Below are 17,991 nucleotides of genomic sequence, written 5' to 3' on the forward strand. Positions count from 1 at the left end.
AATTGGTTCATTCATCCTCTTATCAATAGATAATCCAAAACAAACTGCTAGCGGGAGGACTTTCTCAGCAGTTAACATAACAAAGAAGCCCTTTCAATTGTAACATAACAAAGAAGCCATTTTAATTAGACTACGCAGTGACATATAAAAAAAGATATCCCCTTACAACTGCTATAGGTAAAAATGAAGAAGATTCTTCTACATCTTTGGATTCTATTATTGAATTGATGCAAAAGCACAGAAAGGAAGCGTCTAAGGAATTTCAGCGATTCAGAAAGGAATCTTCCGAAGAGTTTCAACAACTTGGCTCTGAAATTAAGCAATTAAGCACAAAACTGGATTCTATTCAAGAAACCCTAACTGAGCACGATAAACGAATAAAAGAGAATGAAGAAATCCTGTCGATTCTGGATGTGAAAATGGATGACCTGCAAAAGCGTTATGAAAAACAATCCAAGGTTAATGATGAACTAAGACAGAAGATCATTGATTTAGAAAACAGAAGTAGAAGGAATAACATACGAATTCTTGGTCTTGAAGAGTAAACTGAAGGCAATCTTTCTACGGAAGTTTTTGCAAAACTTCTGGTTCAGTTATTTCCTGATATTTTAAAATCGACACCAATGATCAACTGAGCGCATAGAATACCTGGGAACAGAATGTTTACAAGCAAACCTAGTTCGGTACTAATTGCTTTTCATGAGTTTCAAACAAAGAACCGTATAATTCGTGAATCTCGTCGGAAAGGTATGAAGGACTTTAATGGGAAAAAGATTAGAATCGTTGAAGATTTCTCAGCAGAGATTATGAGGGAACGTGCTAAGTTCAAAAATGTCATGTCAGAGTTCTACAAAAAAGATTTGAAACCTTCTTTACGGTACCCCGCGAAGCTCAGAATTACACTCAAGGATGGATAGCAAAAATGGTTCCGTTCGAGTCTCCAGGCTCAGAAATATTTAGAGTTAGTAAAGTGACTGCTTATTATCTGTTACATGAATAACTTCGTATTTTACCTTTGCTAAACTTTGTACTTAACTTTCTCTTTTTGAACTTTTTAAGGATTTATTTTGACAATAAGACTTTAATGTGCTTTTACTTTGTCTGTTCAGTTTAAAATTGTCATGTTAGAGCTGTTTAACAAAAACTTACATGAATAATTGTGTATTTTGCCTCTGGTGAATCTTGTAGCCAATTTTCTTTCAGAACCTCTTAAGGTTTTACTTTGAGATTAAGATTTTAATGAGCCAATATTCTGTGTGTCCATATTATTTTATATTATATTTACTTTTCTAGAGTTTTTTTGATACCAGAATTAACTGTCTCTTTTGACTAGGTTGGAATATTCTAACCTTGTAATTTATTTGGAGCTAAACTAGCAGGATTTTTGGGGGGATGTCGTCATTAGTTGTAGGCGTTGACTTTCTCTCTTTGGGAGGGGGGAGGGTGTTTGGGTTTTTTTTCTTGGAAACTGTTTGGGAATTTTAGTCAAACCTGCTGTTTGGTTTTCTGATCTCGTAGGTCATTGTTTAGTTTTATTAATCTTTTTAAGGATTATCCTTTTAATTTCTTTTTAAAATAATAATAAAATGGATTATAGTGCTAAATTACTTAGTCTTAACATGAAAGGGTTAAATCATCCTTTGAAATGAAATAAGATTTTTGCCTATATTAAAAATTTGAAGGTCCCAATTATTGTTTTTTACAAGAAACATACATATGTAATTCTGATAACTAACGCCTTTTTAGCTGATGGAGGGAATTGCACTTTCACTCAAGTTCTCAGGCCAGAGCTAGAGGTGTTTCGATTTTTATAGAAAATACAGTTCTGTTTGTTTAACACAAGATTGTTTCTGATACTAATGGATGATTTGTTATAGTATCAGGGAAATTAGAGAATAAATTGTTGGTATTTGTTTATGCCCCAAATATAGATGATCCAGGATTCATTGAGCGATTTTTTTCGTTTTTGCCTGATCTGAGTGTGTATTCATTGGTGATGGCAGGAGACTTTAATTGCTGGTTAGACCCAGTTTTAGATCGGTCCTCTTCTAAACCAGCGACAATTAATAAATTAGCTTTGATTGTCCATTAATTTTTAACGAAATGTGGTATTGTTGATATATGGCATTTCATATCCAATAGATAGAGAATACTCATTTTTCTCTCACGTTCATCATACGTATTCCAGAATTGTTATTTTTTTATTGATAACCAAATGATTTCTTTAGTTTGATCTTGTGAATATTAAGATATTGCTATCTCTGACCATGCTCCTGTGCTTTTATCCATAAATCTTCTTGGTTTTCCTCAGACAGATTCTGGCGTTTTAATTTAACTCTGTTATCTGACAAGGATTGCTTAAAGTTCTTGGAGAGGCAAATCACTCTTTTTTTTGAAGAGAATACGGTGGAGGAGACTCCTAGCCTTGTCATATGGGATGCCTTTAAAGCATATATTAGAGGACAAATCATTTCTTATACTGCAAGTGTTAAGAAAAAAGCTAATAAAGAGAGAATTAATTTAGCCAACCAGCTGAAACAATTAGATGAAGAATATGCTTTGACTTCAGATCCTGTTGTATATAAAAATGGGTTGAAATTAAAGCTAAATATGATTTTTTATTAACATACCCTATTGAAACTCAACTCCTAAAGGATAAAAGTCAATTTTATATTCATGGAGATAAAACAGGTAAATTATTGGCTAACCAAATTAAAACTTCTAGTGCTAAACAACAGATTAACGAAATTTATAAAGCTAATGGTATTAGGACAACTAATCATTTAGAAATAAATGATACTTTTAGAGAATATTATTCCAAACTTTATAGATCTGACCTTCTTAAAGATAATACTGTAATGGATAACTTTTTAGATCAAATAAATATCCCTACGCTTTCTGTTGATGACCGAAAACAATTGAATCAATGTATTTCTCATGAAGAAATAGCCAAGGCTGTACATTTGTTGCATTCAGGGAAAGCCTTAAGTCCTAATGGATTTTCTGGAGAATTCTATAAGGCTTTTTCTTCTTTGCTCACACCCCAATTATGTTCAGTTTTTTCAGATTCTATTAAGTCAGGTAGGTTGCTGCAATCTTTTTACAAAGTTTCTATTTTGCTTATCCTTAAAAACAATAAGAACCCAACTGAATGTTCTTCATATAGACCAATGTCCCTACTTAATGCTGATGCTAAAATTTTATCTAAAGTTTTGGCCCATAGGATGGAAAATATCTTACCAGCTATCATTTCTGACGATCAGACTGGTTTTATTAAAAATCGATATTCTCCTTTTAATATTCGTCGATTATTAAAAGTTATTTATACTCCTTCTAAGGAGATATCGGAGTGTGTGATATCCTTAGATGCTGAGAAAGCTTTTGATTGGATTGAATGGCATTATTTACTTAAAATCTTAGAAAAATTTAATTTTGGCTCCAACTTCATTCAATGGATTAAATTGCTGTATTTATCCCCTTTTGCTTGGGTTCTTACTAATTCTCAGAATTCTAAACCATTTAAATTTCAATGTGGAACCAGACAAGGTTGCCCTTTGAGTCCTTTGCTTTTTCACTTGGCTTTAGAACCTTTAGCTATTGCTTTTCGAGAATCTAACAATATCACTGGTATTTTACGGAAGGGTACTATCCATAAAGTTTCACTTTATGCGGATAATTTATTGCTTTACATTTCTAATGTTGAAACTTCATTACCTTCTGTGCTTTCTTTACTAACTTGTTTTAGTCAGTTTTCTGGATATAAACTGAACCTACATAAGAGTGAACTTTTTCCTTTGAATATTTTGCCATTAGCTGTTATTAACCATCCTTTCAAAATTGTAAGAAACCAATTAACTTATGTGGGTGTAACAATTACTAAGAATTATAAATACTTATTTAAAGAAAATTTTCTTACTTTATTAAATTATATAAAAAGAACATTATCAAATTGGTCGCCCCTTTCGTTATCATTGATTGGCCAAATTAATTCTATTAAAATGAATGTTTTACCTAAATTTATATACCACTTTCAGGCATTACCTGTTTTTATACCTAAATCCTTTTTTGATTCTCTGGACCCTATTTTATCCTCCTACATATGGAAAAATAAACATCCTCGATTGAATAAAGTCCATCTACAGAAAGTTAAAAAGAATGGAGGTTTAGTTTTACCAACTTTTAGGTCTTATTACTGGGCAGCTAATATATGGAATCGCATGTTTTGGTTATACTATATTAACCACAAGGACTGTCCCGGGTGGGTTTCTTTTGAAGCTAACTCGGTTAATAAATTTTCTATTATATCCCTATTGGGATCTTCACTTCATTTATCCTTAAGTAAGATAACTGAAAATGTGGTAGTCAAATATACTTTAAGGATTTGGATATAATTAAGAAAACACTTTGGTTTATTGAGATTCTCCCTTTCTAGTCCCATTTTCTAAAATTATTTTTTTAAGCCTTCTATAACTGATGTAGTCTTTAAACAATGGGAAATATTGGGCATTACATGCTTCCAGGATCTGTTTATAGGAGGAAGTCTTTCTTCATTTGAACAATTGTCAACTAAATATAGTTTACCAAAAACCCATTTTTTCGGTACTTATAAATGAGAGATTTTCTGCGATCTCAATTATATACATTTCCTAATAGACCTGATCAGAACATATTTGATGAAATTCTTAATATAAAACCATTCTATAATGGTTCAATATCCAATATTTATGATATGTTGTTGGGAATGAGAAATGATTCTTTAGACAAGATTAAAGGTCTTTGGGAACAAGATTTACAGACCTCAATTTCTGAAGAAGCTTGGAATGAGATTTTTAAATTGGTTAACACTTCATCACTATGTGCTCGTCATTCCCCCCTACAATTTAAAGTGGTTCATAGGGCTTATATGACCAAGGATAAGTTATCTTGTTTTCATGGGGATATATCTCCCTACTGTGATAGGTGTAACAAGGGAGAAGCTTCACTTATTCATATGTTTTGGACGTGCCCAGTTCTTGGAAAATTTTGGAAGCAAGTATTCCAAACTTTTTCTGTAGTCTTTAAAGTAAATTTTAAGCCTAAGCCTTTGACTGCCCTATTTGGTATTGTTGGAAGGAAGGATATCATTTTGAAAACATCTGATTTGCGCATTCTTGCTTTTATCTCTCTTATGGCTAGAAGGGCGCTTTTGTTTAAATGGAAGGATGCTGTTCTGCCTAATCATGCTCAGCGGTTACGGGATGGTATGGCATGCCTAAATTTAGAAAAGATTCGTTGTTCAATTTCTGAATCTAATCAAGATTTTCAAAATTTGTGGGGGCCGTTTTTAAATTATTTTCATAATCTTTGACTTCTTGTTAAAGTACAGAAGTTGGTTAATAGTATATTTCATTATCTGATAAGTTTTTTTTCTTTTTTTCCCCAAACAGTTTTGACTTTGGTAGCGGGTGTAGATCCTTTTTTATTAATAATATTGTTTATATTCTAATATACAAATTAATCTAATACATATGAATATAGAGTAAGGAGTTTGTTAATGTGATTCAATATACTGTATCTGGTATTATCATATTTTTTCTTTTGTTTTATAATATGTATTCTCTTGAACTCTGTATTCTTCTATATAGAAATCAATAAAAAATATTGGAAAAAAATGACCCATCTACAACCACTCTTTGCCTTCTGTTGGCAAGCCAGATCTGGATCCACAAAACAAGGTCCCCTTGGATCCCATGCCTCCTTACTTTCTCAACAAGCCTTGCATGAGGTACCTTATCAAGTGCCTTGCTGAAATCCATGTACACTACATCTACTACTCTTCCTTCATCAACATCTTTAGTTACAACCCCAAAAAATTCAATCAGGCTCATAAGGCTTGACCTGGCTTTCACAAAGCCATGCTGACTATTCCTAATCATATTATGCCTCTCCAAATCCTCATAAATCATGTCTCTCAGGATCTTCTCCATCACTAAAGTAAGACTTACTGGTCTATAATTTCCTGGGCTATCTCTATTCCCTTTCTTGAATAAAGGGACAACATCTGCTACCCTCCAATCCTCCGGAACCTCTCCTGTCCCCATTGATGATGCAAAGATCATTTCCAGAGGTTCAGCAATCTCCTCCTTTGCTTCCCACAGTAGCCTGGGGGATATCTCATCCGGTCCCAGTGACTTATCTAGCTCTACCAGGCTAAGCTCAAGTTCTCCCTAGAGCTGCGTGCTCAGTCCGCCGCTGTTGACTGCATTGCTAGATTCAGTTCAAAGCGAACATCAGGTTCGCTGATGACACAGCAGTGGTTTGCCTCATCGACAATGATGACTAAACAGCATACAGAGAGGAGGAAAATTGGGTGGTAGAATGGTGCGAGCACAATGACTTGAGTCTTCATGTAGACAAGACCAAGGAGATGACTGTGAACTTTAGGAAATTGCAGGTTGACTATTCTTCAGTATATATGCATGGCTCCTCTGTAGAAAGATTTTGGAGCACCAAGTTTCTGCGATGAAAGATGGACGATCTCATCTGGTCCCTCAACACCACCTCTTTGGTAAAGGAAACACAGGGCAATGTCTCCACTTCCTGAGGAGATCGAGGTGAGTGAGGCTCCTCCCCACTCCCACTTTATCCAATTTTTGCAGGAGTACCATCATGAGTGTCTCCATTGTACATCACCATCTGGTATAGGAATTGCAAGACAGCTGGCTGACAGTCCCTACAAAGAATTGAGAATACTGCTGAGACGATCATTGGCAGCTCTCTTCCTTCATTAAAGATAATTATCAGGAGTGCTGTGTATGCAGGATCCTTAGCTTTGTCAGTGATTCCTCCCATCTGTCCAACAATCTCTTTGACCTTCTACCATTGGGCGGGAGGACAAGAATTGTTAGGATGGGGAGCAATTGCTTCCCCAAGGCTGTAAGACAACTGAACTCCCCGCTAACACGCAGATCTTAGCACATATGAAGCAGCAGTAGTGCTATACCGTTTACTTTTTAACTTGTATATGCAACTTATTTTTTTGTTAATTTATTTGTAGTAATATTACTGCTTGTGCTATGGTGTGTGAGTTATATATACTGCGTTGTGCACCTTGGTCTGGAAGAACATTGTCTCATTTGGCAGTGTATATGCATGTGGTTGAACAGCAGTAAACTTGGACTTGAATTTGAACTGTTCCTGTGCTGTTTTGTGTTCTACAGTATGTTCTAGATTCTACGTTTTGCTTGAGCTTTCCATTTCTCGTATGTGCCCTCCCTCTCTCCCACTCATGGCTGTTTTGGTGTCAACCATCGGGGGCTCGCCTAGATCCTCTGCCTTTCCGCCTCCGTCTCCTCTTTTATAATTCACTGTTAGCCGGTCACTTGTTTCCATGGCAGAAGCTATTGATGAATTTGTTTGAAGGATTGCAGCTATTATTCAGTCAATGCACACACAGTTTTCACTAGATTAGATACTGACTACATACAAACAGTTTACATGGGAGTCACACAACATCTGGAATGAGAAAATTTGCAAATTCAATTGTTACAAAATCAATATATACACTTCCTACAGAGCATTCCATTAAATTGGGGAGCAGCATGTGATTTTCCTTCATTATCGTTCTCAATGCTTCTTCTTAAACTGTTACCCCCGAGACACATTGGAGGAAATTTGCCAGTCAGTACCATTAGTCTGAGACAAGAATAAAAGGAGCTGAGTGTAAAAATCTGAGAAGCTAAATCACATATCTAATAATAGTCAGCATGTACTTAAACTACAAGGAGCAGAGTTAAGATGTTTAAAGTCCTGAGATCAATAACCATGATATAGAATTCAATATATGCTGGGTAATAATTGTGAAATATGTATAATCCATGAGTTCTGAATATATAGCTGATTGATACACAAGAAACAATCAGAAGTAATGTCTACATGCAAGCACTCTTTAAATAACGTCTCTGGGGCTGCCTCCACACAGTACTGTGGCCAATGTGGAAACAATCTTAAATTTACAATTTCTGTTTGCAGCCAATATTTTCTCACTTTTAGAAGAACATAACTTCTTTATTTAATAAATTGAATGTATAATCATAAGAGGGACATATGTTTTTGCACTTTTTGTGATCTTCATATTGCTTCATGTGTTAATTATGTTGAACATGCAGACTCACCGCGTTTTGTGCAGAGAAATGGTACAGGATCTCCCTTCAGCACCTTGATTCCACATAAATTATCACCCACCTATAACCTGACACTAATCATGCTTTTCATTCTCCCCTCAGATTCTTCCATTCAACCACATTCAAGATCCTATCTATCCAGAAATAATCTAGAAATAACTTAGAGTTGGCAATTAACCTATATCAACCTCAGCATCCTTGAAGGGTGGGACAAGACCAGAACACCAATAGGAAATCCTTTATTAAATATAGATATCTCTCCTCACCCTATTACTGCTATCTTTGGACTACCTAAAATTTCTAGTAATCTTTCCCCTTCAGCCCGTAGAATGATTGCATTTCTTACTTTAATGGCGAAAAGATGTATTTTACAACATTGGAAAGAGCTTAATGCTCCAACTACCTTTTTTTGGTTTTCTCAGACGATTTTATGTTTGAATCTGGAGAAAATTAGAAGTAACCTTTATGATTCTTCATTTAAATTTGAACAGATTTGGGGACCTTTTATTCGATATTTTCATTTAATGTAATATTTACCCTTCTTGTTTTTTTTTCACTGTTTTAATGGAGGTCGGGATTGAGGACGTGATTTTAAGTTTAACTCTGTTTGGTTTCAAGTTAGCCCATTGCTTTGCTTTGCTTTTAGTTAGTTGCACGGTGGGTTTTTTTTGGGGGTTTTTTTTTCTTTTTTTCCATTGATATATATAAAATCTAGTATACTATTATGTTATCTTGGTTTCTTATGCTTAAATTACATTGTTTGTAGTATTTTCTTTTTGGTATTGTTATCTTTTGGAATTTTATTATACTTTAACATTGTATTAATGTTTATATGGCTTACCTTTTTTGTATACTTACTCAATAAAAAGATTTAAAAAGAAAGAAAGAAAGGAAATCCTTGTGGTCAGAGTGAGAATATGCAAAATCCGCACAGACAACACTCATTGATACGATTTAAGTTTAGTCTCCAGCACTGTGAGGCAGTGCTTTATTACCTGCTACTGCCCTTTCTAAAGTTCAAAAGTTCAAAGTAAAATTTATTACCAGAGTACATGTCACTACATACAACCCTGAGATTCTTTTTCTGCGGACATACTCAGCAAATCTATGGAACAGTAACTGTAAACAGGACCGATGGACAATAAACTGTGCAAATATAAATATATTGCAATAAATAACGAGCATGAAATTACAAGATAGATGGATCCTTAAATGACTGTAGTTATCCCCTTTTGTTCAAGAACCTGATGGTTGAGGGGTAGTAACTGCTCTTGCAAGTCCTGATGGCAGCAGCGAGGAAAGAGCATGGCCTGGGAGGTGAGGATGTTTGATGATGGAAGAAAACAGCATGGTTTGAGTGGTTTCAATATGGCACTTCCTGATTCCTAACAAAAGTATTGTAAGCTGGTTCTTCCTGGAATATTGTTTCACAACAATTCACTTTAAAATATCTTTCGATGTTAAGTTATCTTTGCTTCTTAGGATGTTAACTGGTAACATCCCTCTAGGATCAAGTTGTGTTTATAGGTATTTTTGTAACTTTTCAGTAATCCTTTAAGAGAAGGGGAAGATGTACACAGGGCTCCGGGGAATACTGAGAAGCCCTGGAGATGGAGCAGAGACATATCGGTGAAGAAATCCAAGGATCCATGAAGATGAGAGCACAGGCAGATGACACAATGAAAAATTTAAATGTGATTACATTAGCCAGCCATAGTATAAAAGCAAGGGATTATGGTGCTGCTTTATAGAGCATAGGTTAAGCCTCAGCTGGAGTATTATGTAAACTGATGGTCTCCACACTATAGGAAAGATATACTTGTAAGAGGATGCAAAGGAAATTCACTGGAGTGATACCTTGGGGAGCAACTATACAGGTGAGGTTATTTTCTGAGGAGTACAGGGTGATGAGTGAGTAATTTGATGGAGTTATAAAAAAATATAAGAGGAATATTTAGGAGGAAGCTTCTCCCCGCTGCAGAATTAAGGGATAAGAGATTTTAAGTGGATGTAAGAGAGAACTATTTCAGCCAGAGAATGGCTGGAAGCTGGTGGAACACACTACTTGAGAGGGGACAAGAGAGCAACACAACGTTGAGGTATCTAGATGAACAATGCTCCAGCACCCAGGGCATGCACTTTTCTCACTGTTACCATCAGGTAGGAGGTACAGAAGCCTGAAGGCACACACTCAGTGATTCAGGAACAGCTTCTTCCCCTCTGCCATCCAATTCCTAAATGGACTTTGAAGCTTTTTTTAATGTACAGTATTTCTGATTTTGCACATTTTTAAAAATAATCTATTCAATATACAAACGGATGTAATTGATTTACCTGTTTATTTATTATGTTTTATTTTATGTATTATTACTTTTTCTCTCTCTGCTAAATTATGTATCGCATTGAACTGCTGCTGTTAAGTTAACAAATTTCACGTCACATGCCGGTGATAATAAACCTGATTCTGATTAATGGGATTTCATAGAAAACGGAATGTAGAACAATACAGAAAACCACACTAGTTTGTCAAAACTTTCCTTATAGTGCATGACCGCGATTCCAGACAGCATTCTAATGTCTCTTCTGCACTCTCTCTAAAGCCTCAGCATTCTTCCCATAATGGGGTTATCAAATTTGTGTCCAATACTCCAGATGAGGCCTAACTAGTCTTATAAAGCTGCAACACAACTTCCCTACTTTGGTTTAGTATAGAGAGTTTGTTGCTAGCACAGACATGATGAAGAAAGGGTCCGTTTCTTTGCTGTATAATGAAATGACACTAATTCTTGCAAATATACATTTACATTTTGCCTTCATTGTCCCATCATCTCTTCTTTGGTCTGCATGCAGGTATCTGCACAAATGCACTATTACAAAAACACAGAATTAGATCCTTCAGCACTCCAAGCTTCATCTGCCATTCAATACAAAAGTGAGTGATATTAAATTTCACTACAATATTCCTTCTTTCTCTCTTGATCCCTTTGATGCCTTTAGTGTTTGGAAATATAGTTTCCCTTTCTTAAATACATTCACTCATTTGACACCTAGCACCTCTGCAGTCGGGAAATTCCAAAAGTCTGCCACTTTCTAAGTGAAGAAATATCTCCACATCTCCATCATAAATATATTAGCTTTCACCCTGATACTGCAGTCTTTCAATTTCACAGCCAGTGAAAACATTCTCTCTTGCATTCAGTCTCTCCAGTCCTACCAAAATGTTACTAGTTTCAATGAGCTCCACTCTAATTCTTATAAATTACAATGTATACTTTACTAGTCAATGTAATCTTTCCTTATCCTTCAATCCCAGGAATCAGTACGGTGAGCCACTGCTGCACTTTGTCTTCGGCAAGTGCATACTTTCTGAGGAAACAAGATCAAACCTCCAAGCACAGTCACAGCAAGGGCACGTATAATTGCAACAAGACATCCTTGCTCATGTAATCAAATCCTCTTGCTCTGAAGGCCCACCTCATTTGCTTTCATTGTGCTCACTAGCATCTCATGTAATTCATCTTCATCTAATTTTTTTTCTGAAAATCTAAGTATAACACATACACTGATTCTCTCTATCTGTCCTACTAGTTCCCTCACATCATAAAAGCAAAAGAGAAGGCATATAATAGAGTAAAAATAGTGGAAAGTTTGAGGATTGGGAAGTGTTTAAAAACCAACAGATGACAACTAAAGAGCCATAAGGAGTGAAGAGATGAAATATGAAGGTAAACTCACCAATAATATCAAAGAGGTTATGAAAAGCTTTTTCAGATATATAAAGAGTAAACGAGATGCTAAATTAGATACAAACCTTTGGAAAACGATGCTGGAGAGGTAGTAATGGAGGACAAGGAAAAGGTGGAAGAACTAAATAAGTATTTTGCATCCATCGTCACTATGGAGAGTCTAGGAGTGCTGAGAAAGTAGGGAGGTTCCACAAGGACTAGGAAAATGGGCGAAGAATTGGCAGATGGAATTCACTGCCAGGAAGTGTATAGTCATGCATTTAGAGAGAAGGAACAAAAAACATAGATTATTTTCTAAATGGGAAGAAAATTCAAAAAATCCAAGGTGCAAGGAGACTTGGGAGTCCTCTTGAAGGATGCCCTAAAGGTTAACTTGTAGGATGAACTGGTAGTGAGGAAGACAAATGCAATGTTAGCATTAATTTTGAGAGAACTAGAATATAAAAGCCAGGATGTAATACTGAAGCTTTATAAGGCACTGGGGCGGCCTCGCTTGGAATATTGTGAGCAGTCTTGAGCACTGTCTAAAAAAGGAAGTGCTGACATTGGAGACGGTTCAGGAGGAGTTCGTGAGAATGACTCAGGGAATGAAATGGTTATCGGATGAGGAATGTTTAATGGCTCTAGACCTGTACTCACCGGAGTCCAGAAGAATGAGGGGGAACCTATTGACTGTTGTAGGCAGAGAGAAAGTTTCCTATAGTGGGGGATCATAGCACCAGAGGGCACAGCCTCAGAACAGAGGGACATCCATTTAAGATGGAGGTGAGGAGGAATTTCTACAGCCAGAGGGTGGTGAATCTGTGGCAGCTATGGAAGCCAGATCATTGAGTGTATTTAAGGCGGAGGTTGATAGATTCTTGATTAGTCAGGGCGTGAAAGGTTACGGGGGGAATGCAGGAGAATGGGGTTGAGAGGGAAAATGGATCAGCCATGATGAAATAGCAGAGCAGACTCGTTGGGCCAAAAGGCCTAATTCTGATCCTATCTCTTATGTTCTCATAGTCTTATGTAGAGTATGATTTTCCTGCAACTTGTGTCTTGATACTTGACTGCATTGATTCCACTTTTCCCTCTAAATTGAACTGAACAGGTCTCATTGCTTTAACATTTACACAAGATCATATTCAGTTGCTGAGTGTGTATTATTACATAGTTTTAAGAAATGCTCTGGTCGATGTTTTGCAATGATGGTTAATCCATGACCTTTGTTTTAAATGTCACCTTTACCACGCAAGCTGATCTCTCCATTTTCCCATTTGAAGCTGGATGTTCAGAAGTGAAAACATTGTTTTGTTATATTATTCTTCATTGATTCTTCAAGCTGAAATGATCTAAACCAAAGACAATTTTCTAATATGAACCACATGTTGCATACTTAGATTGTAATTCCGCTATTGTATGTTCTGTAATAGATTAGGAGTACACGTGCCTCATTTCCGATTGCTATGAGATGAGATACGCATTTTTCTCCCATTTTGCAATTTATAGTAGCTTGTCTACTAAAATATAACACCTACTAAATGTTAAATGGCAAAATCAGCCATGGGAAATGTAAGATAGACACACCATGATGAATTATCATCCAAATATCAGGACTTAGGCTATTCTAGGTTAGTTAATGATACATCATCTAATGCATTGAATGATGTAGAAAAAATCTTAATGTACAATTTATTAATAACAGCCAAATCCAAGAGGATACATATAAAAAGATTTTAAAAACGCAACTACCCATGCAATGAAACCAAAAACGCAACAACCCACACCTCCAACATGAACACAAAACCAAATAGATATAAACTTAGAACTAAGAGTGTATAAAATTTCTGGAGATCCAAGAAAATCTGTCATCAATGGGAAAGACCAAAAATTTGATGCAGAGATATTAAAATCCGGTCTACTACTGCTACTCTTCAATTTTTAACAATACAACATCTGGAATCCAGACAGGGCCTTCCAAGTCAGTAAACCTTTTGTTCTTCAAAGACCATGAAACCGACCAAGGTAGCCTTATTACGTAATATGTCAGGAACTTTTTATGGCAATTAATTCTCAGCTGATTCATAGCCAGGCATTGGTCGAATACATGGCTCATACTTCCTTTGGTCGACTGACATCTCCTACGTTCCCTAGACATTGCTGGTATGGCTAGAACAAGGGTATTCTGAACAGCATAGAGGTTTAACTGGAGGAACAGGGCTCTTATATATTCTGAGTGCTTGAGAGGTATAAAGTCTTTACACCATCCCATTGGATTGGGGGTCATTGCTGAAGTAACACACCTCAGATTCATGATAAGCCAGCACACTCGACCAATGAAATTCTATATCCTTTCAATTCTTTCTATTTACCTGTATCTGAATCCTGTCTTCATCCTCCCTGATAAGATCATTATATACCTGGTGGCACTGAGTCAATTTAATTATCTGATATTTCTCTATCATTACATGATTATCAATCCCAGTAAATTGGAAACTCACACCCATCATCCTAGCTTTGGATTCTTGAAAAATCCTTTTATTTTTTTAATAATTAAGATCTGAGCTTCCAATTTAAGGATCAATCAACCCCCATCTCTCTATCTTGAGAGTAAAAATCCCTGATTTAAACCCTTGGGGAGATGTAACAATTCTTTGGTGAAGCCCCTGACTGATCCATCTAATTTGACCAGGACGCTCTAGGAAGCATCATTCATTATCAAACACCAATGAAGTTGAGGGATGGCATATGTCTGAGAAATGTCAAACTATTGGGTAGGCCTTGCTCACCCTCAGGACGTCTGTACCCCATTCCTTGAGGTTTGTGATGGATATTCACTTTCCAGTGCTCAAGAGACTAATTGTGAAACTCAGCTTTCCAGCACAGTGGTATGACTTTTCCAAAGGATCAGAGGTGTTGGTGATAAAGTTAGTTTGTTAACAGATATACGTTGCTCAGCCTTTTGTTGTAAACAAGAACCAGTCTCCAGTTCTTAATGCAATTTGCAAGGTGTAATCAGTTTGAAGTTGGAAGCACAGCTTTACAAAGTAAAGTGATCAGGAAGCTTATTGTCTGCATTAGCCAAACAGGAGACAGTAAGGTCATGTCACTTAGCCCATCAGGCATGATTACGAGTTGTATTTTGTGTACTCAGAGGGTCAGATCTTAAACATTAATTGTGGTTGTTTGGGATCTCTGTCGCCAGAAGCTTTTAAGACTATCTGTGTGAGTTACCTCACTCCAGCAAAGTTATCTGGAAAACATCATTTGCAGATACTGCCATATTACTGAAAATAGTATAAATATCAGAAGCATTGGGGATTGTTAGGAGTGATAAGAAGAACTACAGAGGAAATATAACTCAGTCCTCAACCTCTGATTTCTGCGAATCATCTGCAATTCATAGGTATATTCTTCTAGTTCATAAAACTTACACATGCCCTTCTCAGAACCACTCACATCAGCAAAGGCCAATGCGGTGCAATATATATTGTCTGCACCTGTCCCATTCCTGTTAAATAAACATAATAAAATATCTATAATGATGTTAATTTGGGGAAAGCAGGTCAACCTGAAAAACCCTTCTTAAAATAGGGATTGGGTCAATGTAATTCTCAATAAAAGTTAAATGCCGGAGTTAAATGCCTTAGATAGATCGATAAGCACTATAGCTAAGTTCTTACGGTTCCCCTTGGCTTCATTAAATAAATTACTTAAAATAGTTATATTCTAATTGCAGCTGGGGCCATCTGGAAAGTTTACAGACAACTGCATGCATCAACCATTTGTCCAATATATAGAGAACAATCTCAAAAGAATTGAACCAGTAGTGATAGATTGTCAGTTGTCCACAGATCTTAATTATTCATTGTTGTCAGCTTTTGGAATAAGAACCATCGTACTCTTTTTTTTATTACAGTAGGTGTTTTACTGACTTTACTTCAAGAAGACAACATGATGGCGAGATCATTGCTGTCCATTCTATGAACCTCATTCAGATTCAAACCATCCGGTCCGGCTGTAGTATCCTTTTAAAACTTATCAATACTATTCAAAACCTTGGTAGGAGTTATATCTCAAAATAAAATATTGTCTGCCTGTTCTAAACTTGGGCAGAACCCTCTTATAACTATTTTATTATTAGAAAGAGTGAACTGGGCAATTGCACACTTGAATTGGTGCATTAGAAATGCAGTCCCACAACTGCAAACTGTATATCTACTAGCTAGATCTTCTAATCCTTTGTCTCTGCCAGGTCAAGAGAGAACTGTCTGGCCAATTCTTTAAATTTACTGTTTTCTGTAAATTATTCTTTGTATTTCTTTTTGTAAGGGCCACAGTGTGAACTGTCGACTGTTTATGCATCTCCATTGATGCTGTCTGACCTACTGAATTCCTCCAGCATTTTGTGTATGTTTCTCTGCTTTTCCAGCTTTTGCAGAAATTCTTGTGTTTGTAATTCCTTTGGTATCGTCAGCCTGTGTCCATTCTATGCCAAAGACATAAGAGACCTTCAACAATCAGGCTGTTGAACCAGAGGAAATAACCTCATTCAAGTTCACTCTCCTCAACACTGAACCATCCCCATAACCTATGGACTCACTTTCAAGGACTCTTCATCTCTGGATACTTATTGTTTATTTATGTGTTACTTTTTTTGTTCCCTCTTGCACATTGGTCTTGTGTGTAGTTTTCCATTGATTCTGTTGTGAGTCTTTGCTCAGGGTAGTATATGGTGACATATATGTATTTTGATAATAAATTTACTTTGAAATTTGAGATACTGATGTTGTAATTTGCAGTAGGGTCGTGCTACATCTGTGGAAGATAAGGATTTCTTTGGAGTTTCAGGTCCGAGAGTAGAGTGGGAATGTAGCCAAGAGAAATTCCACTGCCTGCACCTCTTTTTCTTTCTCTTTTATCTCGTCTGCTTCCAGCTATCACCCATCTTCTTATATCTCCCAATTCCACCCTCCCATGGCTTCTGCCCATTAATTCTCACCACTTCACCATTCACATTACCTACCAGCCCCTCTGTATCAAACCTCTCTCTCTTGTCTTTATACTTTCTACCTTCATTCTATACTCTCAATGAATAACAGTCCATCAACACAAGGGAATTACCAGTTACCCCCCTGGAATGACCTTGTGGACCTCTTACACATTGAGAGTGATGCCCTGGAGCCCGTCATCTGAAGTCTTTGCAGTCGGTGCACTTGCTGCCAAGCTCTTTCAGATCGGTGCTCATTTCTGGCCAAAAGCAAATTGCTGAAGTCTATTTTTATGCTAACATATCAAATGCTCCAAATCAAATCCCACCATTATTCTGCTTTGCATTTTTTTTTTAGGTAGGACCACTCTGTGCTTCACTATATATAGGCCTGATTTGTGGATAACTAGCTAAAACTGGAGGAATCTGACAACTTAGCCTGACTTCAATAGTAAGCAATCTATTGACTAGAATCTATCATTTTAAGAAGTGGTGAAATGATAATCAGAAAACACTTGTTGGCATGTATAGGGCTTCTTCTTATACAGCCAATACAAATATATAAAATGATGTTGTGTTTGACCAATCTGTTAACAGTTGTTTTCTGAGATTGTAATTGGTAGTAAAGAGCAAGTAAGTACATGGTTTGTATTTGAACATAGAACAGTACAACAACGGACAGGCCATGTGGCCAACAATGTGATACTGATCTTGTGTCAATTTTGCTAAATGTCCTCCTCTTCTGTACCTTTCTATTTCTTTTATATTCTTTAATTTATATAAAAGCCTGTTAAACCCTAACAAACTTCCAGATAGCACTACAATCCCTGGTAACCAATTCCAGACACCTGCCATTCTCTGGATAAGAATCTTGCTCCTCATGTTGCCTTCCCGCTTTGCTCCCTAACCTTAAAAACATGTCTTCTGGTGTTTGACAATCTTGATCAGATTCTGTTTATCATGTCTATGCCTCTCATGAGTTCTACAACCTTTATCAGGTCTCCCCTCAGCCTCTGACGCTCTAAAAAGAAAAATTCTGTTTTGTCCAACCTGTCCTTATAGCTCATGCTCTTTAATCCAGGCAGCATCTTGGTAAACTTCTGCATTTTTC

General features: G+C 36.4%; 1 long non-coding RNA gene across 1 annotated transcript; it reads left to right on the plus strand.

Moving 5' to 3' along the window:
- The first annotated feature begins 663 nt into the window (after nucleotides 1–663).
- Nucleotides 664–17,786, plus strand: LOC134357588 (uncharacterized). The gene is made up of 3 exons (XR_010020663.1): nucleotides 664–747; nucleotides 15,810–15,913; nucleotides 17,693–17,786. It is a non-coding gene; the product is annotated as an uncharacterized LOC134357588 (long non-coding RNA).
- Nucleotides 17,787–17,991: the final 205 nt, after the last annotated feature.

Source organism: Mobula hypostoma, chromosome 16 (genome assembly GCF_963921235.1).
Source record: "Mobula hypostoma chromosome 16, sMobHyp1.1, whole genome shotgun sequence".
Classification (NCBI taxonomy): Eukaryota; Metazoa; Chordata; class Chondrichthyes; order Myliobatiformes; family Myliobatidae; genus Mobula; species Mobula hypostoma.